Here is an 11212-nt window from a genome sequence, read left to right as displayed (position 1 = left end):
CGTAACAGACCAGTACAGTTATAGTACTTTGTACTTTGCCACATTTATCTTCTTCTTAGCAAGTGTCATGCATTCTGCTTCTCCAGCGTTTTTAAGAGCTGTTGATGATGTCAAATGCAGCTTACGGCCACACCGCTCTCTAAGCGCCCGATCTCGTCCGATCTCGGCAGCCAAATAGAGCCGGGCCTGGTTAGTACTTGGTAGGAAGACCGCGTGGGAATACCAGGTGCTGTAAGCTTTTTTGCTTGGGTTTACGGGCAGCACAAGCTGGTGTTACTGCCTATTTATTCATAGAAATTGTTCTATATTTTCATCAAATTTTGTTCTTTCATTACTGTTTTGCTACTTTATTGGTTTGTCAACCATCGTGCTTCATTACTAGTAGACCATGTTACGGTCCTGGCCATATGTGTTGTTTTTATTTTCTTGTTCTTATAGGTGCCCTGCCTGATTGGCCGGATTGGGGGGCAGTACAGGAAGCTGATTGGTCCATCCTACACTTCCTGGAGTTTTAAAAGTACGGTTCCCAACAGCTAGCGAGGCTCTTTCTGGCAGCAGCACCTGTTTGCTGTTCTTGGTTTCCAAACTTTATTTAGCATTTTTGAATTGTTAGGTTTTATGCCGTGGTTTTGTTTATAAATTGTATATTTTGTAAATAGTATTAAATCTGTAGGGGTGAACAGCCATTTTCTTTTGATTGTTTTCTCTTGTTTTCACATTAGGGAGTTAGGGTTAGCGACTGTCTTTTGGATTGTTTATTTCTATCAGGCTAGCTAGCACTTTCTGTGGGAAATGGCTTATTTTGTTTATTATGTTGGCCTTGGTTCGCCCTGAGTTGTAGTGTCATGTTTTGTTTGACACTTTCTTTCGTTTAAAATAAATATCATTCTGTTGGAACATCTCGATACTGGATTTTGGTTTGGGGATCGGAGAGGGAACATGCTAATTTATCTTTGTATGTTGCACCCTGACCCCCTAGACAGGGGCGTAACAGACCAGTACAGTTATAGTACTTTGTACATTGCCACATTTATCTTCTTCTTAGCAAGTGTCATGCATTCTGCTTCTCCAGCGTTTTTAAGAGCTGTTGATGATGTCAAATGCAGCTTACGGCCACACAGCTCTCTAAGCGCCCGATCTCGTCCGATCTCGGCAGCCAAATAGAGCCGGGCCTGGTTAGTACTTGGTAGGAAGACTGCCTGGGAATACCAGGTGCTGTAAGCTTTTTTTCTTGGGTTTACGGGCAGCACAAGCTGGTGTTACTGCCTATTTATTCATAGAAATTGTTCTATATTTTCATCAAATTTTGTTCTTTCATTGCTGTTTTGCTACTTTATTGGTTTGTCAACCATCGTGCTTCATTACTAGTAGACCATGTTACGGTCCTGGCCATATGTGTTGTTTTTGATTTGTTGTTCTTATAGGTGCCCTGCCTGATTGGCCGGATTGAGGGGCAGTACAGGAAGCTGATTGGTCCATCCTACACTTCCTGGAGTTTTAAAAGTACGGTTCCCAACAGCTAGCGAGGCTCTTTCTGGCAGCAGCACCTGTTTGCTGTTCTTGGTTTCCAAACCTTATTTAGCATTTTTGAATTGTTAGGTTTTGTGCCGTGGTTTTGTTTATAAATTGTATATTTTGTAATTCGTATTAAATCTGTAGGGGTGAACAGCCATTTTCTTTTGATTGTTTTCTCTTGTTTTCACATTAGGGAGTTAGGGTTAGCGACTGTCTTTTGGTTTGTTTATTTCTATCAGGCTAGCTAGCACTTTCTGTGGGAAATGGCTTATTTTGTTTATTATGTTGGCCTTGGTTCGCCCTGAGTTGTAGTGTCATGTTTTGTTTGACACTTTCTTTCGTTTAAAATAAATATCATTCTGTTGGAACATCTCGATACTGGATTTTGGTTTGGGGATCGGAGAGGGAACATGCTAATTTATCTTTGTATGTTGCACCCTGACCCCCTGGACAGGGGCGTAACAGACCAGTACAGTTATAGTAATATCAAATTTCATCAAATTTTGTTCTTTCATTGCTGTTTTGCTACTTTATTGGTTTTTCAACCATCGTGCTTCATTACTAGTAGACCATGTTACGGTCCTGGCCATATGTGTTGTTTTTATTTTCTCGTTCTTATAGGTGCCCTGCCTGATTGGCCGGATTGAGGGGCAGTACAGGAAGCTGATTGGTCCATCCTACACTTCCTGGAGTTTTAAAAGTACGGTTCCCAACAGCTAGCGAGGCTCTTTCTGGCAGCAGCACCTGTTTGCTGTTCTTGGTTTCCAAACCTTATTTAGCATTTTTGAATTGTTAGGTTTTGTGCCGTGGTTTTGTTTATAAATTGTATATTTTGTAATTCGTATTAAATCTGTAGGGGTGAACAGCCATTTTCTTTTGATTGTTTTCTCTTGTTTTCACATTAGGGAGTTAGGGTTAGCGACTGTCTTTTGGTTTGTTTATTTCTATCAGGCTAGCTAGCACTTTCTGTGGGAAATGGCTTATTTTGTTTATTATGTTGGCCTTGGTTCGCCCTGAGTTGTAGTGTCATGTTTTGTTTGACACTTTCTTTCGTTTAAAATAAATATCATTCTGTTGGAACATCTCGATACTGGATTTTGGTTTGGGGATCGGAGAGGGAACATGCTAATTTATCTTTGTATGTTGCACCCTGACCCCCTGGACAGGGGCGTAACAGACCAGTACAGTTATAGTAATATCAAATTTCATCAAATTTTGTTCTTTCATTGCTGTTTTGCTACTTTATTGGTTTGTCAACCATCGTGCTTCATTACTAGTAGACCATGTTACGGTCCTGGCCATATGTGTTGTTTTTATTTTGTTGTTCTTATAGGTGCCCTGCCTGATTGGCCGGGTTGGGGGGCAGTACAGGAAGCTGATTGGTCCATCCTACACTTCCTGGAGTTTTAAAAGTACGGTTCCCAACAGCTAGCGAGGCTCTTTCTGGCAGCAACACCTGTTTGCTGTTCTTGGTTTCCAAACCTTATTTAGCATTTTTGAATTGTTAGGTTTTGTGCCGTGGTTTTGTTTATAAATTGTATATTTTGTAATTCGTATTAAATCTGTAGGGGTGAACAGCCATTTTCTTTTGATTGTTTTCTCTTGTTTTCACATTAGGGAGTTAGGGTTAGCGACTGTCTTTTGGTTTGTTTATTTCTATCAGGCTAGCTAGCACTTTCTGTGGGAAATGGCTTATTTTGTTTATTATGTTGGCCTTGGTTCGCCCTGAGTTGTAGTGTCATGTTTTGTTTGACACTTTCTTTCGTTTAAAATAAATATCATTCTGTTGGAACATCTCGATCCTGGATTTTGGTTTGGGGATCGGAGAGGGAACATGCTAATTTATCTTTGTATGTTGCACCCTGACCCCCTGGACAGGGGCGTAACAGACCAGTACAGTTATAGTACTTTGTACTTTGCCACATTTATTTTCTTCTTAGCAAGTGTCATGCATTCTGCTTCTCCAGCGTTTTTAAGAGCTGTTGATGATGTCAAATGCAGCTTACGGCCACACCGCTCTCTAAGCGCCCGATCTCGTCCGATCTCGGCAGCCAAATAGAGCCGGGCCTGGTTAGTACTTGGTAGGAAGACCGCCTGGGAATACCAGGTGCTGTAAGCTTTTTTGCTTGGGTTTACGGGCAGCACAAGCTGGTGTTACTGCCTATTTATTCATAGAAATTGTGCTATATTTTCATCAAATTTTGTTCTTTCATTGCTGTTTTGCTACTTTATTGGTTTTTCAACCATCGTGCTTCATTACTAGTAGACCATGTTACGGTCCTGGCCATATGTGTTGTTTTTATTTTGTTGTTCTTATAGGTGCCCTGCCTGATTGGCCGGATTGGGGGGCAGTACAGGAAGCTGATTGGTCCATCCTACACTTCCTGGAGTTTTAAAAGTACGGTTCCCAACAGCTAGCGAGGCTCTTTCTGGCAGTAACACCTGTTTGCTGTTCTTGGTTTCCAAACCTTATTTAGCATTTTTGAATTGTTAGGTTTTATGCCGTGGTTTTGTTTATAAATTGTATATTTTTTAAATAGTATTAAATCTGTAGGGGTGAACTGCCATTTTCTTTGGATTGTTTTCACTTTGGGAGTTAGGGTTAGCGACTGTCTTTTGGTTTGTTTATTTCTATCAGGCTAGCTAGCACTTTCTGTGGGAAATGGCTTATTTTGTTTATTATGTTGGCCTTGGTTCGCTCTGAGTTGTAGTGTCATGTTTTGTTTGACACTTTCTTTCGTTTAAAATAAATATCATTCTGTTGGAACATCTCGATCCTGGATTTTGGTTTGGGGATCGGAGAGGGAACATGCTAATTTATCTTTGTATGTTGCACCCTGACCCCCTGGACAGGGGCGTAACAGACCAGTACAGTTATAGTACTTTGTACTTTGCCACATTTATCTTCTTCTTAGCAAGTGTCATGCATTCTGCTTCTCCAGCGTTTTTAAGAGCTGTTGATGATGTCAAATGCAGCTTACGGCCACACCGCTCTCTAAGCGCCCGATCTCGTCCGATCTCGGCAGCCAAATAGAGCCGGGCCTGGTTAGTACTTGGTAGGAAGACCGCCTGGGAATACCAGGTGCTGTAAGCTTTTTTGCTTGGGTTTACGGGCAGCACAAGCTGGTGTTACTGCCTATTTATTCATAGAAATTGTGCTATATTTTCATCAAATTTTGTTCTTTCATTGCTGTTTTGCTACTTTATTGGTTTGTCAACCATCGTGCTTCATTACTAGTAGACCATGTTACTGTCCTGGCCATATGTGTTGTTTTTATTTTCTCGTTCTTATAGGTGCCCTGCCTGATTGGCCGGATTGAGGGTCAGTACAGGAAGCTGATTGGTCCATCCTACACTTCCTGGAGTTTTAAAAGTACGGTTCCCAACAGCTAGCGAGGCTCTTTCTGGCAGCAGCACCTGTTTGCTGTTCTTGGTTTCCAAACCTTATTTAGCATTTTCGAATTGTTAGGTTTTATGCCGTGGTTTTGTTTATAAATTGTATATTTTGTAAATAGTATTAAATCTGTAGGGGTGAACTGCCATTTTCTTTGGATTGTTTTCACATTTGGGAGTTAGGGTTAGCGACTGTCTTTTGGTTTGTTTATTTCTATCAGGCTAGCTAGCACTTTCTGTGGGAAATGGCTTATTTTGTTTATTATGTTGGCCTTGGTTCGCCCTGAGTTGTAGTGTCATGTTTTGTTTGACACTTTCTTTCGTTTAAAATAAATATCATTCTGTTGGAACATCTCGATACTGGATTTTGGTTTGGGGATCGGAGAGGGAACATGCTAATTTATCTTTGTATGTTGCACCCTGACCCCCTGGACAGGGGCGTAACAGACCAGTACAGTTATAGTAATATCAAATTTCATCAAATTTTGTTCTTTCATTGCTGTTTTGCTACTTTATTGGTTTGTCAACCATCGTGCTTCATTACTAGTAGACCATGTTACGGTCCTGGCCATATGTGTTGTTTTTATTTTGTTGTTCTTATAGGTGCCCTGCCTGATTGGCCGGGTTGGGGGGCAGTACAGGAAGCTGATTGGTCCATCCTACACTTCCTGGAGTTTTAAAAGTACGGTTCCCAACAGCTAGCGAGGCTCTTTCTGGCAGCAACACCTGTTTGCTGTTCTTGGTTTCCAAACCTTATTTAGCATTTTTGAATTGTTAGGTTTTGTGCCGTGGTTTTGTTTATAAATTGTATATTTTGTAATTCGTATTAAATCTGTAGGGGTGAACAGCCATTTTCTTTTGATTGTTTTCTCTTGTTTTCACATTAGGGAGTTAGGGTTAGCGACTGTCTTTTGGTTTGTTTATTTCTATCAGGCTAGCTAGCACTTTCTGTGGGAAATGGCTTATTTTGTTTATTATGTTGGCCTTGGTTCGCCCTGAGTTGTAGTGTCATGTTTTGTTTGACACTTTCTTTCGTTTAAAATAAATATCATTCTGTTGGAACATCTCGATCCTGGATTTTGGTTTGGGGATCGGAGAGGGAACATGCTAATTTATCTTTGTATGTTGCACCCTGACCCCCTGGACAGGGGCGTAACAGACCAGTACAGTTATAGTACTTTGTACTTTGCCACATTTATTTTCTTCTTAGCAAGTGTCATGCATTCTGCTTCTCCAGCGTTTTTAAGAGCTGTTGATGATGTCAAATGCAGCTTACGGCCACACCGCTCTCTAAGCGCCCGATCTCGTCCGATCTCGGCAGCCAAATAGAGCCGGGCCTGGTTAGTACTTGGTAGGAAGACCGCCTGGGAATACCAGGTGCTGTAAGCTTTTTTGCTTGGGTTTACGGGCAGCACAAGCTGGTGTTACTGCCTATTTATTCATAGAAATTGTGCTATATTTTCATCAAATTTTGTTCTTTCATTGCTGTTTTGCTACTTTATTGGTTTTTCAACCATCGTGCTTCATTACTAGTAGACCATGTTACGGTCCTGGCCATATGTGTTGTTTTTATTTTCTTGTTCTTATAGGTGCCCTGCCTGATTGGCCGGATTGGGGGGCAGTACAGGAAGCTGATTGGTCCATCCTACACTTCCTGGAGTTTTAAAAGTACGGTTCCCAACAGCTAGCGAGGCTCTTTCTGGCAGTAACACCTGTTTGCTGTTCTTGGTTTCCAAACCTTATTTAGCATTTTTGAATTGTTAGGTTTTATGCCGTGGTTTTGTTTATAAATTGTATATTTTGTAAATAGTATTAAATCTGTAGGGGTGAACTGCCATTTTCTTTGGATTGTTTTCACATTTGGGAGTTAGGGTTAGCGACTGTCTTTTGGTTTGTTTATTTCTATCAGGCTAGCTAGCACTTTCTGTGGGAAATGGCTTATTTTGTTTATTATGTTGGCCTTGGTTCGCTCTGAGTTGTAGTGTCATGTTTTGTTTGACACTTTCTTTCGTTTAAAATAAATATCATTCTGTTGGAACATCTCGATCCTGGATTTTGGTTTGGGGATCGGAGAGGGAACATGCTAATTTATCTTTGTATGTTGCACCCTGACCCCCTTGACAGGGGCGTAACAGACCAGTACAGTTATAGTACTTTGTACTTTGCCACATTTATCTTCTTCTTAGCAAGTGTCATGCATTCTGCTTCTCCAGCGTTTTTAAGAGCTGTTGACGATGTCAAATGCAGCTTACGGCCACACCGCTCTCTAAGCGCCCGATCTCGTCCGATCTTGGCAGCCAAATAGAGCCGGGCCTGGTTAGTACTTGGTAGGAAGACCGCGTGGGAATACCAGGTGCTGTAAGCTTTTTTTCTTGGGTTTACGGGCAGCACAAGCTGGTGTTACTGCCTATTTATTCATAGAAATTGTTCTATATTTTCATCAAATTTTGTTCTTTCATTTCTGTTTTGCTACTTTATTGGTTTTTCAACCATCGTGCTTCATTACTAGTAGACCATGTTACGGTCCTGGCCATATGTGTTGTTTTTATTTTCTCGTTCTTATAGGTGCCCTGCCAGATTGGCCGGATTGAGGGGCAGTACAGGAAGCTGATTGGTCCATCCTACACTTCCTGGAGTTTTAAAAGTACGGTTCCCAACAGCTAGCGAGGCTCTTTCTGGCAGCAGCACCTGTTTGCTGTTCTTGGTTTCCAAACCTTATTTAGCATTTTTGAATTGTTAGGTTTTGTGCCGTGGTTTTGTTTATAAATTGTATATTTTGTAATTCGTATTAAATCTGTAGGGGTGAACAGCCATTTTCTTTTGATTGTTTTCTCTTGTTTTCACATTAGGGAGTTAGGGTTAGCGACTGTCTTTTGGTTTGTTTATTTCTATCAGGCTAGCTAGCACTTTCTGTGGGAAATGGCTTATTTTGTTTATTATGTTGGCCTTGGTTCGCCCTGAGTTGTAGTGTCATGTTTTGTTTGACACTTTCTTTCGTTTAAAATAAATATCATTCTGTTGGAACATCTCGATCCTGGATTTTGGTTTGGGGATCGGAGAGGGAACATGCTAATTTATCTTTGTATGTTGCACCCTGACCCCCTGGACAGGGGCGTAACAGACCAGTACAGTTATAGTAATATCAAATTTCATCAAATTTTGTTCTTTCATTGCTGTTTTGCTACTTTATTGGTTTTTCAACCATCGTGCTTCATTACTAGTAGACCATGTTACGGTCCTGGCCATATGTGTTGTTTTTATTTTGTTGTTCTTATAGGTGCCCTGCCTGATTGGCCGGATTGGGGGGCAGTACAGGAAGCTGATTGGTCCATCCTACACTTCCTGGAGTTTTAAAAGTACGGTTCCCAACAGCTAGCGAGGCTCTTTCTGGCAGTAACACCTGTTTGCTGTTCTTGGTTTCCAAACCTTATTTAGCATTTTTGAATTGTTAGGTTTTATGCCGTGGTTTTGTTTATAAATTGTATATTTTGTAAATAGTATTAAATCTGTAGGGGTGAACTGCCATTTTCTTTGGATTGTTTTCACTTTGGGAGTTAGGGTTAGCGACTGTCTTTTGGTTTGTTTATTTCTATCAGGCTAGCTAGCACTTTCTGTGGGAAATGGCTTATTTTGTTTATTATGTTGGCCTTGGTTCGCTCTGAGTTGTAGTGTCATGTTTTGTTTGACACTTTCTTTCGTTTAAAATAAATATCATTCTGTTGGAACATCTCGATCCTGGATTTTGGTTTGGGGATCGGAGAGGGAACATGCTAATTTATCTTTGTATGTTGCACCCTGACCCCCTGGACAGGGGCGTAACAGACCAGTACAGTTATAGTACTTTGTACTTTGCCACATTTATCTTCTTCTTAGCAAGTGTCATGCATTCTGCTTCTCCAGCGTTTTTAAGAGCTGTTGATGATGTCAAATGCAGCTTACGGCCACACCGCTCTCTAAGCGCCCGATCTCGTCCGATCTCGGCAGCCAAATAGAGCCGGGCCTGGTTAGTACTTGGTAGGAAGACCGCCTGGGAATACCAGGTGCTGTAAGCTTTTTTGCTTGGGTTTACGGGCAGCACAAGCTGGTGTTACTGCCTATTTATTCATAGAAATTGTGCTATATTTTCATCAAATTTTGTTCTTTCATTGCTGTTTTGCTACTTTATTGGTTTGTCAACCATCGTGCTTCATTACTAGTAGACCATGTTACGGTCCTGGCCATATGTGTTGTTTTTATTTTCTCGTTCTTATAGGTGCCCTGCCTGATTGGCCGGATTGAGGGTCAGTACAGGAAGCTGATTGGTCCATCCTACACTTCCTGGAGTTTTAAAAGTACGGTTCCCAACAGCTAGCGAGGCTCTTTCTGGCAGCAGCACCTGTTTGCTGTTCTTGGTTTCCAAACCTTATTTAGCATTTTTGAATTGTTAGGTTTTATGCCGTGGTTTTGTTTATAAATTGTATATTTTGTAAATAGTATTAAATCTGTAGGGGTGAACTGCCATTTTCTTTGGATTGTTTTCACATTTGGGAGTTAGGGTTAGCGACTGTCTTTTGGTTTGTTTATTTCTATCAGGCTAGCTAGCACTTTCTGTGGGAAATGGCTTATTTTGTTTATTATGTTGGCCTTGGTTCGCCCTGAGTTGTAGTGTCATGTTTTGTTTGACACTTTCTTTCGTTTAAAATAAATATCATTCTGTTGGAACATCTCGATACTGGATTTTGGTTTGGGGATCGGAGAGGGAACATGCTAATTTATCTTTGTATGTTGCACCCTGACCCCCTGGACAGGGGCGTAACAGACCAGTACAGTTATAGTAATATCAAATTTCATCAAATTTTGTTCTTTCATTGCTGTTTTGCTACTTTATTGGTTTTTCAACCATCGTGCTTCATTACTAGTAGACCATGTTACGGTCCTGGCCATATGTGTTGTTTTTATTTTGTCGTTCTTATAGGTGCCCTGCCTGATTGGCCGGATTGAGGGGCAGTACAGGAAGCTGATTGGTCCATCCTACACTTCCTGGAGTTTTAAAAGTACGGTTCCCAACAGCTAGCGAGGCTCTTTCTGGCAGCAGCACCTGTTTGCTGTTCTTGGTTTCCAAACCTTATTTAGCATTTTTGAATTGTTAGGTTTTGTGCCGTGGTTTTGTTTATAAATTGTATATTTTGTAATTCGTATTAAATCTGTAGGGGTGAACAGCCATTTTCTTTTGATTGTTTTCTCTTGTTTTCACATTAGGGAGTTAGGGTTAGCGACTGTCTTTTGGTTTGTTTATTTCTATCAGGCTAGCTAGCACTTTCTGTGGGAAATGGCTTATTTTGTTTATTATGTTGGCCTTGGTTCGCCCTGAGTTGTAGTGTCATGTTTTGTTTGACACTTTCTTTCGTTTAAAATAAATATCATTCTGTTGGAACATCTCGATACTGGATTTTGGTTTGGGGATCGGAGAGGGAACATGCTAATTTATCTTTGTATGTTGCACCCTGACCCCCTGGACAGGGGCGTAACAGACCAGTACAGTTATAGTAATATCAAATTTCATCAAATTTTGTTCTTTCATTGCTGTTTTGCTACTTTATTGGTTTGTCAACCATCGTGCTTCATTACTAGTAGACCATGTTACGGTCCTGGCCATATGTGTTGTTTTTATTTTGTTGTTCTTATAGGTGCCCTGCCTGATTGGCCGGGTTGGGGGGCAGTACAGGAAGCTGATTGGTCCATCCTACACTTCCTGGAGTTTTAAAAGTACGGTTCCCAACAGCTAGCGAGGCTCTTTCTGGCAGCAACACCTGTTTGCTGTTCTTGGTTTCCAAACCTTATTTAGCATTTTTGAATTGTTAGGTTTTGTGCCGTGGTTTTGTTTATAAATTGTATATTTTGTAATTCGTATTAAATCTGTAGGGGTGAACAGCCATTTTCTTTTGATTGTTTTCTCTTGTTTTCACATTAGGGAGTTAGGGTTAGCGACTGTCTTTTGGTTTGTTTATTTCTATCAGGCTAGCTAGCACTTTCTGTGGGAAATGGCTTATTTTGTTTATTATGTTGGCCTTGGTTCGCCCTGAGTTGTAGTGTCATGTTTTGTTTGACACTTTCTTTCGTTTAAAATAAATATCATTCTGTTGGAACATCTCGATCCTGGATTTTGGTTTGGGGATCGGAGAGGGAACATGCTAATTTATCTTTGTATGTTGCACCCTGACCCCCTGGACAGGGGCGTAACAGACCAGTACAGTTATAGTACTTTGTACTTTGCCACATTTATTTTCTTCTTAGCAAGTGTCATGCATTCTGCTTCTCCAGCGTT

The 11212-nt window shown here is 40.8% G+C and overlaps 7 pseudogenes; all 7 read left to right on the top strand.

Annotated features, from left to right (window-relative positions):
* The first annotated feature begins 119 nt into the window (after nt 1-119).
* Nucleotides 120-238, top strand: LOC137122354 (5S ribosomal RNA; annotated as a pseudogene).
* An 867-nt stretch (nt 239-1105) lies between these two features.
* Nucleotides 1106-1224, top strand: LOC137122379 (5S ribosomal RNA; annotated as a pseudogene).
* A 2291-nt stretch (nt 1225-3515) lies between these two features.
* LOC137122353 (5S ribosomal RNA) lies at nt 3516-3634 on the top strand (annotated as a pseudogene).
* An 856-nt stretch (nt 3635-4490) lies between these two features.
* Nucleotides 4491-4609, top strand: LOC137122352 (5S ribosomal RNA; annotated as a pseudogene).
* Nucleotides 4610-6178: 1569 nt separating this feature from the next.
* LOC137122351 (5S ribosomal RNA) lies at nt 6179-6297 on the top strand (annotated as a pseudogene).
* An 857-nt stretch (nt 6298-7154) lies between these two features.
* LOC137122372 (5S ribosomal RNA) lies at nt 7155-7273 on the top strand (annotated as a pseudogene).
* Nucleotides 7274-8841: 1568 nt separating this feature from the next.
* On the top strand, nt 8842-8960 carry LOC137122350 (5S ribosomal RNA; annotated as a pseudogene).
* Nucleotides 8961-11212: the final 2252 nt, after the last annotated feature.

This window comes from Channa argus, unplaced genomic scaffold (genome assembly GCF_033026475.1).
Source record: "Channa argus isolate prfri unplaced genomic scaffold, Channa argus male v1.0 Contig154, whole genome shotgun sequence".
NCBI classification, from domain to species: Eukaryota; Metazoa; Chordata; class Actinopteri; order Anabantiformes; family Channidae; genus Channa; species Channa argus.
This window is presented reverse-complemented; position numbering and strand designations above follow the sequence as displayed.